This window comes from Drosophila miranda, chromosome XL (assembly GCF_003369915.1).
Source record: "Drosophila miranda strain MSH22 chromosome XL, D.miranda_PacBio2.1, whole genome shotgun sequence".
Classification (NCBI taxonomy): Eukaryota; Metazoa; Arthropoda; class Insecta; order Diptera; family Drosophilidae; genus Drosophila; species Drosophila miranda.
Genome location: NC_046673.1, coordinates 3,313,427 through 3,323,926, shown reverse-complemented (window position 1 = coordinate 3,323,926; position 10,500 = coordinate 3,313,427).

Here is a 10,500-nt window from a genome sequence, read left to right as displayed (position 1 = left end):
CGAGTATACATATACTGATATTAATAGAAAGACTTGTGTTCTGTTCAATTTAGTTGTGATTCGGTGAGCTTAGCTGGGAGAGCGTACCCACAATTTGCTTCACACGGGAGTGTTCAACCCGGCTTGCTTCCATTTAATTGCAGGGCAGCTCATGTTGTCTTCTCGTTCAGCTGTGGCTTTAACTTTTTACTAATTTTAAATGGCGCTTTCGTTGAGGCTTCGGGCGTGGACGGGAATAGAGTGAAGCGGATAGGAGTGGAGTGGAGTGGAGTGGAGTGGAATAGAGTGGTGTGTGGAGGAGACGCCTGGGGTATGGTAGGTAAGTGAAGGACATGGTGTTGCTGGTGATGGTGCTGTAGCTGGTTCTGGATCTGGTGGTGGTGGTGGTGCTTGTGGCTCTTGTTGTCAAGTGCTGTCCTCCTGTGGGCTCGAAAGTTGAGTCGACTTGAAATTTTAATGAAATGCGCTGCTGCTGGTGCTGCTGCTCTCGAGCTCCATCCTCATCTGTGGTCCTGTCCATGTCTATGATTCTGATGGGCTCTGGGCGCCTCCAGCCTCTGGCTGGCTCCTGGCGCTTTGGGGTGTCTGCATTTCAAATTATTTTTAATTGTCATTTTTGCGGCAAATGGTGGCTCTTCCCATTTTGGCCTTCCCATACTACGGGGGCATGCCTGTCAAAGGCATAATGGCTCTAACCTGACGCTGGTTTTGGCCAGTGGCATTTTGTGGCAATCAAAATATTTATGCGATGGACAGTTGATTAACCGCAAACAGGCAAACGAACTCTTGTCGGTCGCCTCCTCTTTCATTATTAAAATCAAATTACGTCAGACACACACACAGACACCAGGAGCTCCATCAGCGGTAGCCCACCAATGGTACCCTCCAATGGGTTTGTGGCTACAAAACCAAAACGAGCCCAACTATCGCTATAATTTTACATATGTACATTTCGGTCAGTATTATCCAATTTTGGCTTTTTCCCATAATTTCGATTTCCACTTCCAAAGCTCTTTCTATACCGAACCACAAATCAGTGAAATCGGCGGAATGGATACAATTTATGCAGGCCCCAAGGCGGACTAAAACGAAATTGACATTTGGCCAGGCTTAACATGCCATTCAGTCATTGCCACTCCAGATGGATGGTTGAAGGGAATGGAATGTGGGCAAGGACAGGGACGGAGACAGGGACAGGGACGCGAACAGAAAGGAGATGGTCGAAAGGGCTGTAAGCTTCAATCCGAGTTGGGATATAGATCATTTAGCAAACAAAAAACTGCATTAACATTGACAGATTCGTGGCAGACATTCGTACCACTACTCGTGGTAGGGACTGCGATGGATCCGTATCGAATCTGAGTTTCTAGGTTGAATGGGGAGAAGGGGTAAGCGCAATAATGGAATACATCGATACGTGATGGGGAGGAGCGAATAAGTTTACAGTTTTCGAGCTCAGTCATTGTATTTTAAAATGGCCAAACAATAAAATCTGAATATCAATACGTTGAATGAGGAACGTGCCCAAATTGTTTTAAATAGGTATTTCAATAAATAATACTTAAAGTGGAAAAGGGACCATCCTAGTATATACTCGCACATATGTATGTACATATGTATAACGTCTCCCATTTACTCTTAGAGCAACAGAATCGACAGAGTGGCATAGAACCAAATATGTGCCTTGCACCTGCAGTTTGAATTGATGAAATTAGTGCGATAGACTTGGCACGTTGCACCGTTGATTGATTGCTTGATGAACTAACTGATTGATGGATGGACGCGAGAGTGCAACAAAATGTTGCTGAATTTATGGACGCATGAATATGAATGGGGACCATAATTGAAATCAATTTGCTTTGGCCCACTGGGAACCCACCATGATGATATGTGGAGCAGGTCCATAACCATACAATCATACTATCATACTGTACGAGTCTGCAGTATATCCCATATCTACCCCTAATTGAATAAGCCATTGTGCCAATGCCCTTCTGGGAATTTAACTGGACTGAGATAGGACTCTTGTCGATTTGCGATTCAATCTTTGGCGCTTTTTCGTTGAATGAATTTGTATTAATGTGCAGAGCTTTCATAAAAGTTTAAGCCATGGCCATAGCATAGCCTAACAGAAAATACAAAAATATATATATGTATAAAAAAAAACAATAAATCAAAATAACTCACTAAAGCGCTACCAGAAAATTAATTGATTCAAAGAATTCAAACGATTTGCACATTAAAACGCCGATATCCGTGCGGACCATGGCCGTCAAATCAAATTGAAATGCCAATCGAATGTTCCGTCCATATCCACATCCGCATCCGAATCCCTGTCCAATATCACTTGTTTCGCCCGCCCATTTGCAGCCACTGCCAGCCATTCCAATGTTCTCTTGAATGTGTCCGCACAACTCTCGGCATGAATTTAATTTTGATTTTTATTTGGTTTGAAAACGTCGAACGATTTAATTGAATCACGGTCCCCATCTCCAGCCCGAGTCTCCTGCCTCCATCTCCCGCCCATCCGCTCCCCGTTCATCCGTGCTGACCAAGAGTTATTATGCAAAACGGGGAGCGTTGCTAATTTCATCGCCAGCCACGCTCTCGCCGAGCGAGAAATCAAATTGACCGACTATTGGGACCGGACCGGATGGAGGGTACAGGGTGGAAGAGATCTCCAGTTGGAGCCTTGCCTTTTTCATGTTGCCGCAAATTGAACAAGCCGGATGTGGAATGTGGGGTACCCTCATATGTATATGTTTTCGGATATAACGAATGGCAACCGCATCTTCGCCCCACTTTAAGTGCCGCCCAGTGAAACTGAAAAGCATGCCGCTGGCCCTCTGCTCCCATAAGGGGGAAATGCAATCCTTAAAGCCATCGGGCCGACATCCGACACAAGTACACAAAATCGTTGAATTGTACTGAGTGGCCACTTCCGGCAATCGGTCCTCATTTCAATTGAAATCTCCATTTCAACTTCTGACGCCGATTCCTCTTTTGCATCTTGACAGCCTTCATCGTGTTGATTTTCCTAATTAAAATGGCTCGCTGAAGTGGAAACTTGAGAAGTCATACATACAAATATACAGTCACAAGTACATAAATATGTATGTATGTACATTTAATAGATACGAATATACATTTAAACATTTGGTATTTGAATAACATAATGGTCGACTTACTTCTACCGTTAAGGTGCCCTCAGACTTGAATTATAAAATGAATCAGGTCTGATTGGAACTGAGTTAAACAGAATAGATGCTTTCATCGAATGAGCCCGTTCTGCTGGGATCATCACGCCAATTCGCAGAACACGTCTGGATGACAGACAATACACTGAGGGGGGGCATAGCTCTAAGACTTTTTAAACAAGTAAAACAGTCCCAGAATAACAGAATAAGGGAATCACGGAGAAGGACGATTATTCAAAGAAGCACTAGAATCTGCTGACAGAGTAGAAATACATACATGGAGTCATGAACATCGATGTTATAAGCGAAAAATCAATTGTACACCTCGTTAAATGCATCTTTTTCTTTAGGAACCCATTTATGACCTGTGAGAGACCAGTGAGAGTACAGTGTCTTGCCATATAGTACCAATATAACAGCATTTTCGGTACAAACAAAAACTTTGGTATTTAAACACCAATTTTATTTAGATTTAATTTGCAGACAGGAGTGTTAACAAATCGTTGTTGGTAATTTTCTGTCTAACGGGTGTACGGTTTTAATTTTTCGGACCACTAAACAACCTACAATTTCACAGGTGTATTTTTTAGTTAAATACCGAAAAATTATGCTGTTTGAAAATTCCAATCCTTTCTGATATCGGGATATCTTTCCTTTGGTCATAATTTCCGCTAAAATTCTTCAATTCTTTCATGGGTATTTAGATTCGGCCCTTAATGGGTTAAGCGTTGGCGGAGGCGCCCAAGCAAAGAGTAGAATGAGGCGCAGATAAAGCAGAGACAGGTCAGTTCATCATCGAAAATGATAGCGGTTTTGAAAGCGAGGTTCAATAAAAATGGCCTAAACGGGAGGGTGAGCGGTAAAGAAAAGTGCGAAGACATGGCGGAATAAGAATAAGGCCTTAGAGCGGTAAAGATCCGCCATCATCTATTTCGTCGGTAATATATTTGTGTGTGTGTTGAGGCCGCAAATGTTTTTTGTACTCAGCGACAGAGCCTTAAGAGCCTTAAGAAAACAGACAGACATGGCTTTATCGACTCGTCTATTGTTGCTGATCAAGAAGATGCTTCCTTCTGGGCGTTACACATATCCATTTCCCGCAGAAATATTTTATAAAGTCTCTTGTTTCGCATTTGCCCTGTAGTGCGATTTTTTAAACAAAAAAAACAAGTAAAATAAAGAAACTCAGCCTAAAAGGATGCTACGCGAGTATTTCCCAAGCTGAGCTTTTTGCACGACATCGACTGGATGCAGTTCGTGGCAGTTCTATCGTGGGCAGCCGATTTAGTTTCTAGTTTGTCTTGGCTGACGTTCCAATCGCTCTTTTTCTCCCACTGCCATTTTGGCACATGAAGAAAACAATGATTATTCCGGCAAGCCTTGATTTCTGGGGCAAACAGATCTCTCTCTGGAAACCGTACAGACGTATCACTCAAAATAGCTAGAAGTCAATGTTAGAAGAGTAAGAACGTAGTGATCCATCGTAGGGAAGATCACAAATAAGCCGCAAAAGTTGGACCAGTGGGGATGGAAGACCAGGAATACAGATTCTTCGGTGACGTATCCACTGTGCTGAGAAGGGTGCCAATTTCCCAAAGATCGGCCTGGAACCAACCCCACTATTGACCACCATAAGGCTGGAAAGCTTTGACGTCTTTGTATCTCAACACCAGCCCCTATAGAGAGCGGCACATCCAGAGAAAAACATTAAAACCCAGGTCTGAACATTTTGTTTCCAAAGTAAATGAAAAGCTATTGATAACGAAAGCTGGAGTACCTAAATTAAAATATATTTTATGGGGGTCAACTCAAAAATATTCCCAAAAAGAAGAAAAGACGGTCCTATGTTTTATGTGTGCTCATGTATGACCATTAGTGTGTGCTCTCTCTTAAAGCCTTTCGGTTCGCTTTCCCATCGCCGAAAGGTCTTTTGGACATGAATGAAACGAATTAAGTACCTAAGTGAACGAAACCTTTTAGTCGCAAACATGAAAGCCTAAACGAGCGATATAATACATACAAATTGTTAGACAATGATTCATTATTTTTTTTATTTTTGATGGATTGGAGAGGCCCTAAGCCCAACGAGAAGCTCGTGAGATTTTGGAGAAAATAATTAGGGCAAATGTCGGAGTTAGATTGTGACTTACTAATTTAAACAAATATAAAATTTGTAATTTCAATAATTTTATTTATGAGCCATGCAGAGATCACTGTGGGGGAATACGAATTGACTCATACGAAATCAATTGATCATCCGAAAAATATACCCTGTCTCGGCTGACAATATGGTCTGCTAGACATTGCGGTTGGTGGTAATTTTCTCCGCCTCCTCTTCTTTTTTGGTCCAACGGTCAAAGGCGAGCACGTAACGGTGAAAAGATGTAGACTCTCCACTCCTACTACCGATAATACAGCCGGAGCCAGGGCGTAGGGTGCGCCTCGTATTCAGCCACGACCAGCTCGAGTAGTATTGCCACAAAACTACCGTTGCAGGTGACATGCTACAGCCCATAATGTCGGACCTCAGTGAGCACCCGTCAAACGCTAAGGAGCTGTGCAACTTCTGCCTTCGCCATGAGGTGTCGTTGCCCATCATCGAGATTGTGCAGCAGAACGACACCCTATAAGTCCTCGAACTCTGTTCCTGCTGCTCGGTGGCCTCCATCAAGCGTTACGGGAAGTCGAACAAAAAAAGGATTCTCGCTGTACCGACGTGGACAAGTTCTCCCGCATGCATGGTCAGCACCAAGCGTTCTGAACAAGGTTATCTCGATGCCAAGAAAGACATAGAGGCGGAACGTCGAATCAAGTTCCCCAACGACTCGGGCCAACCGAAGCTCTCTGGCCGCAAATATGGCGATGCCCACAACTACTACAAGAGCTTCTTACCGCACCTGCAGAAGGCTGCCTTTGGGGTCATCAATTCCATGGAGTTCATGTCCGAAACGGATCAGCTTCTGAGCATTCTGAGTGCACTGAATCCCACACGAATCCTCCACAGTACCTTCGCTATCCGGGAAGACCCTTGTAAAAGCTTAAATGAGCGTTGATGGTGATAACGTTGTTCTTGATTTTAGGAAGGACATATGTAGGAAACGAAGGAAAGAGAGAGACACGAAGCGGTCGTGTTTTCGTCGTGTCGTCGGGATAGAGCAGTAATCGGCTCTGAGAGAGCCGATAGCAAGAGAGAGAGATCAGCCAGTTGTCAGTTCAGCCACGCATCAGACGTACACGCATATAATTAGTCACAAACATACTTGTAAAACTTGGAGCTGTTATAATTTTAAGTCCAACATACTTATTAAATAAATGTTACTCGTTGCCATCAAGCAACTTAAACTACTACAAATTGGGGGCTCGTCCGGGATAAGCCCAAGACAACAACATTTGCAAGTGAGATTTGTGCGTGTATTTGGAAATTTTGGCGAACACCCCTGTAGAACCAAAGGGGTCAATTGACCCCTCTCGAACTAATTCTCGCTGTTTACCGCGCAACTAGCTACGCAAATAGTTACGCGGGAAGCGAACGCGGACCAGGTCTTCGTCGACTACAATGTACTAGTTCTGTAACTAGTTACGCGGGAAGTGAACGCGGACCAGGTCTTCGTCGACTACAATGTACTAGTTCTGCATCTAGTTACGCGGGAAGCGAACGCGGACCAGTCGAAAAAGAACCGAAAAACGAAGCCGCCTTCGTTTTGTTTTCGAAGTCGGCAAATAACCGCAATTCCCTGGAGTTACAGTGCCCACTCAGCTAGTTTTTACCGAGCCACGCCATGCAATAAGCACCGAAATGGTAAGTTAATCGTGATATTTTACTGTAGTTGCGCTCGTGGAATGAACTGGAGGAAAAAATAAAATTAAATAGGGATATTTATGTAAGTAAATCTAAACTGTAAATTGTACAACTTTTTTCTCTGTCTTATCTTTATATTTTAATGTTTCACTTGCAGATAACAGCAATGAAATCAATTCTCCAGCCAGCTGGCGTTTTGAGCGGCTTGAACTTTATTTTGAGTGAGGACATTGTTCTGGCATATAACGTCGATGGGGTCCTCCTGGCGATGAGCCCCCCGAAAACACTGTACGGAAGGCAATGCAAAGGATGAAGAAAAGGGTGTTTAAAAAGAAGTATCTTGCCAAAAACCAGGAGTAGGCTAAGCATCATATAATTAAAAATTATTCGTTATATTGAAAGACATTGTGTTTTTATTTTTGTATTATTCCAGACTGCCAGATTGACTACTACCAGTAGTCAGTTAGGAACTAGTTACTGGTAACTAGGTCAGAGCTAGCTACAGGTAATCGAAGGGTAATCGAGCGGGAACCAGGGGTGGTTCCGCCCTAGGACATGCATGTGTTAAATTCTCCGCTGAAATACATTGCGGGTAATCGATCTGGAACCAGGGAGGTGAGAATGGTAGCTAGTGCGGAACTAGTTGCCTGGTACTAGAGGGACGAGACTGGTGACACAAGAGATCGGTCGCGGTGCGAAATTGAATTGCAGTTTGGCCTATAAGTGCGAGAGAGACACTTGTCGAAGAAGGCGCATTAGTGTGAGCAGACATTCAAGAGAGCTGGAGCGACAAAACGACGGCAGACGGCAGCAAACACAGCAAGAATCAAAACCTTCGTTGTTGTTGTTGTGCATTGCGTCTGAGAGGCTAGAGCTACAAGGAGACAAGCGGCACAGAGACGACAATCTGAGCGCGTTCGTTCCAAAGAGAGCAGAAGCGACAAAACGACGGCAGACGGCAGCAAACACAGCAAGAATCAAAACCTGCGTTGTTGTTGTTGTGCATTGCGTCTGAGAGGCTAGAGCTACAAGGAGACAAGCGGCACAGAGACGACAATCTGAGCGCGCTCGTTCCAAAGAGAGCAGAAGCGACAAAACGACGGCAGACGGCAGCAAACACAGCAAGAATCAAAATCGTCGTTGTTGTTGTTGTGCATTGCGTCTGAGAGGCTAGAGCTACAAGGAGACAAGCGGCACAGAGACGACAATCTGAGTGCGTTCGTTCCAAAGGAAGCAGAAGCGACAAAACGACGGCAGCAAACAGCAAGAATCAAAGAACATTGATTGTTGTTGTGTTGCACTGCGTCGGACGGAGACTACAACTACAAGGAGAGACAAGCAGCAAGGAGACGACCATTTTGTAACTGCAGAAGCAGCGACGATTCGGGAAGCGACAACGAGTTAACGGCGAACAGCGAGAGCAAGGCAAGGCAACAAAGAGAGGACGGCAAGAGCGACATCGACAGGCAAGCGAGATCTGGATGTGGTGGTGTGTGTGCGTCAAATTTGGAGTCTGGAAAGTTCTGCGCAGAAGCGAGAGTTAACAAGGGTAAACCCATAGTAAGGTGAGCGTTAACAGAGAAGCGATCGTTAACAGTGACGACTTTAAAGGCGTTTTGGGAGTCGATGTTAATAAGGAGTAATAAGGTTGTTTAAGTTGATTTAATTACATTTTCTTAGATATAAGCTAATATCAATTATTTTGTATTTAAATCGTCACGATGCAAGTTGAAGAGATAATGACACTGAGAGTCGCAGATTTGCGAGAGAAGTTAAGAGAGCTTGCGTTGCAGACGACGGGACGAAAGCGCGATTTGCAATATAGACTATTAATACATCACGGCTTTCCAGTTGAGGATGAAGAAGAGTCAGAGAATGAGTCCGTAGTAACAGCAGTCGATGATACCGTAGCAGTTCAACCAGGTACTTGGTTTACGCTAAAAGACGTGGAAGGTAGTGTGTCACAATTTTCTGGTTCTAATAACCCCGACATCAATCAATGGATAGAGGAATTAGAAGAATGCGCAGCTACTGTTCAATTGAGTCAATTACAATTATTCATTTATGCCAAGCAGTTGTTAGTTGGTGCAGCAAAATCTTTCGCTCGTAGTTTGCGTGATATTCGTAACTGGAATTCGTTGAAGGCAGCTCTGTTGGATAAGTTTAGTGTTAAACTGTCGTCCGTAGAAGTACATAGAATGTTGCAAAAGCGCCAGCAGAAAAAAGGAGAGTCGTTGCATGAGTTTTTGTATGCGTTAATGGAGATAGCCAAGCCAATTAAACTAGATGATGAGAGTTTAATCGAATATTTTGTGGATGGTATACCAGACGCTAGGGCAAGTAAGGCAATGTTGTACCAAGCTAGAAACTTAAAGGAGCTTAAATTTCAGATCGATGTTTACCAGAAAGCTAGAGACGGATCCAAGCCGATGAGTAAGAATTGGCCGATGAGTAATAAAAGTGAGAGTTCGGTGAAAGGGTCGATGGCAGAGAATTTTAGGAAATGTTTTAAGTGTGGAGACAAATCGCATTTGAGGAAAGATTGTCCCAAAAATGATTTTTGTTGTTTCAAATGTGGCCAACCAGGACACCGTGCTGCAAGCTGTAATGTCAAGGTCGAAACCAGACAAGAAAAGATATCGAATACAAACATTATTCGAGATAAGGAAGTCGTTGATTAGCCGTCAGGTATTTTCACTCCATCAGGTTTGGAATTAAAGGATATTAAGTACGCGAATTTGGTATTCCAAGGTTTGATTGATACTGGAGCAGATTTGTGTTTAATTCGCAGGAGGGTATTTTTGAAATTTGGAAATCTTGAACTGATCGGCCAGGAGAAATGTTTAACAGGTATTGGAGATAGTCAAGTTGTAACTTTTGGTAGCTTTTCGATACCAGTGAAAATCGATGAGATTGAAATGGAGGTAGAATTTCATGTCATTCCAGACGAGGATATTGGTTTTGAAGCCATTTTAGGAAGGACTATTCTGGATCATGTGGACATGCAAGTTTCTAAGACAGGAACAAGATTTGTTCGTAGAGTTTGTGGCGAGGATAAAGATAAGAAACTTGATCAGGTAGCATCGTCCTCATGCGTGGAATTGTTTAATGAATATAAAGGCATTTGCATGTCAAGTATTGACGAAGTTGAGAAGGAGTTTTCAATTGATGTTGGTCATCTCAGTGAAGCACATGCTAGAGAGGTTAGGGGTATGGTAGGAAAGTACCAACCTCAGAGAAATGTAGAAGCGCCGATAAAAATGAAAATTGTATTAGTGGATGAGATACCAGTTTTCCAGCATCCGAGACGATTACCGTTGTGTGAACAGGAAATCGTGGACAAGCAAGTGAAAGAGTGGCTGGCTCAGAAGATTATAAAGCCAAGTACATCGGAGTATGCATCACCAGTAGTGTTGGTACCCAAAAAGAACGGTAGCAAGAGACTATGCTGTGATTACCGAAAGCTGAATGAGAAAATAGTTCGCGATAACTTTCCAATGTCAC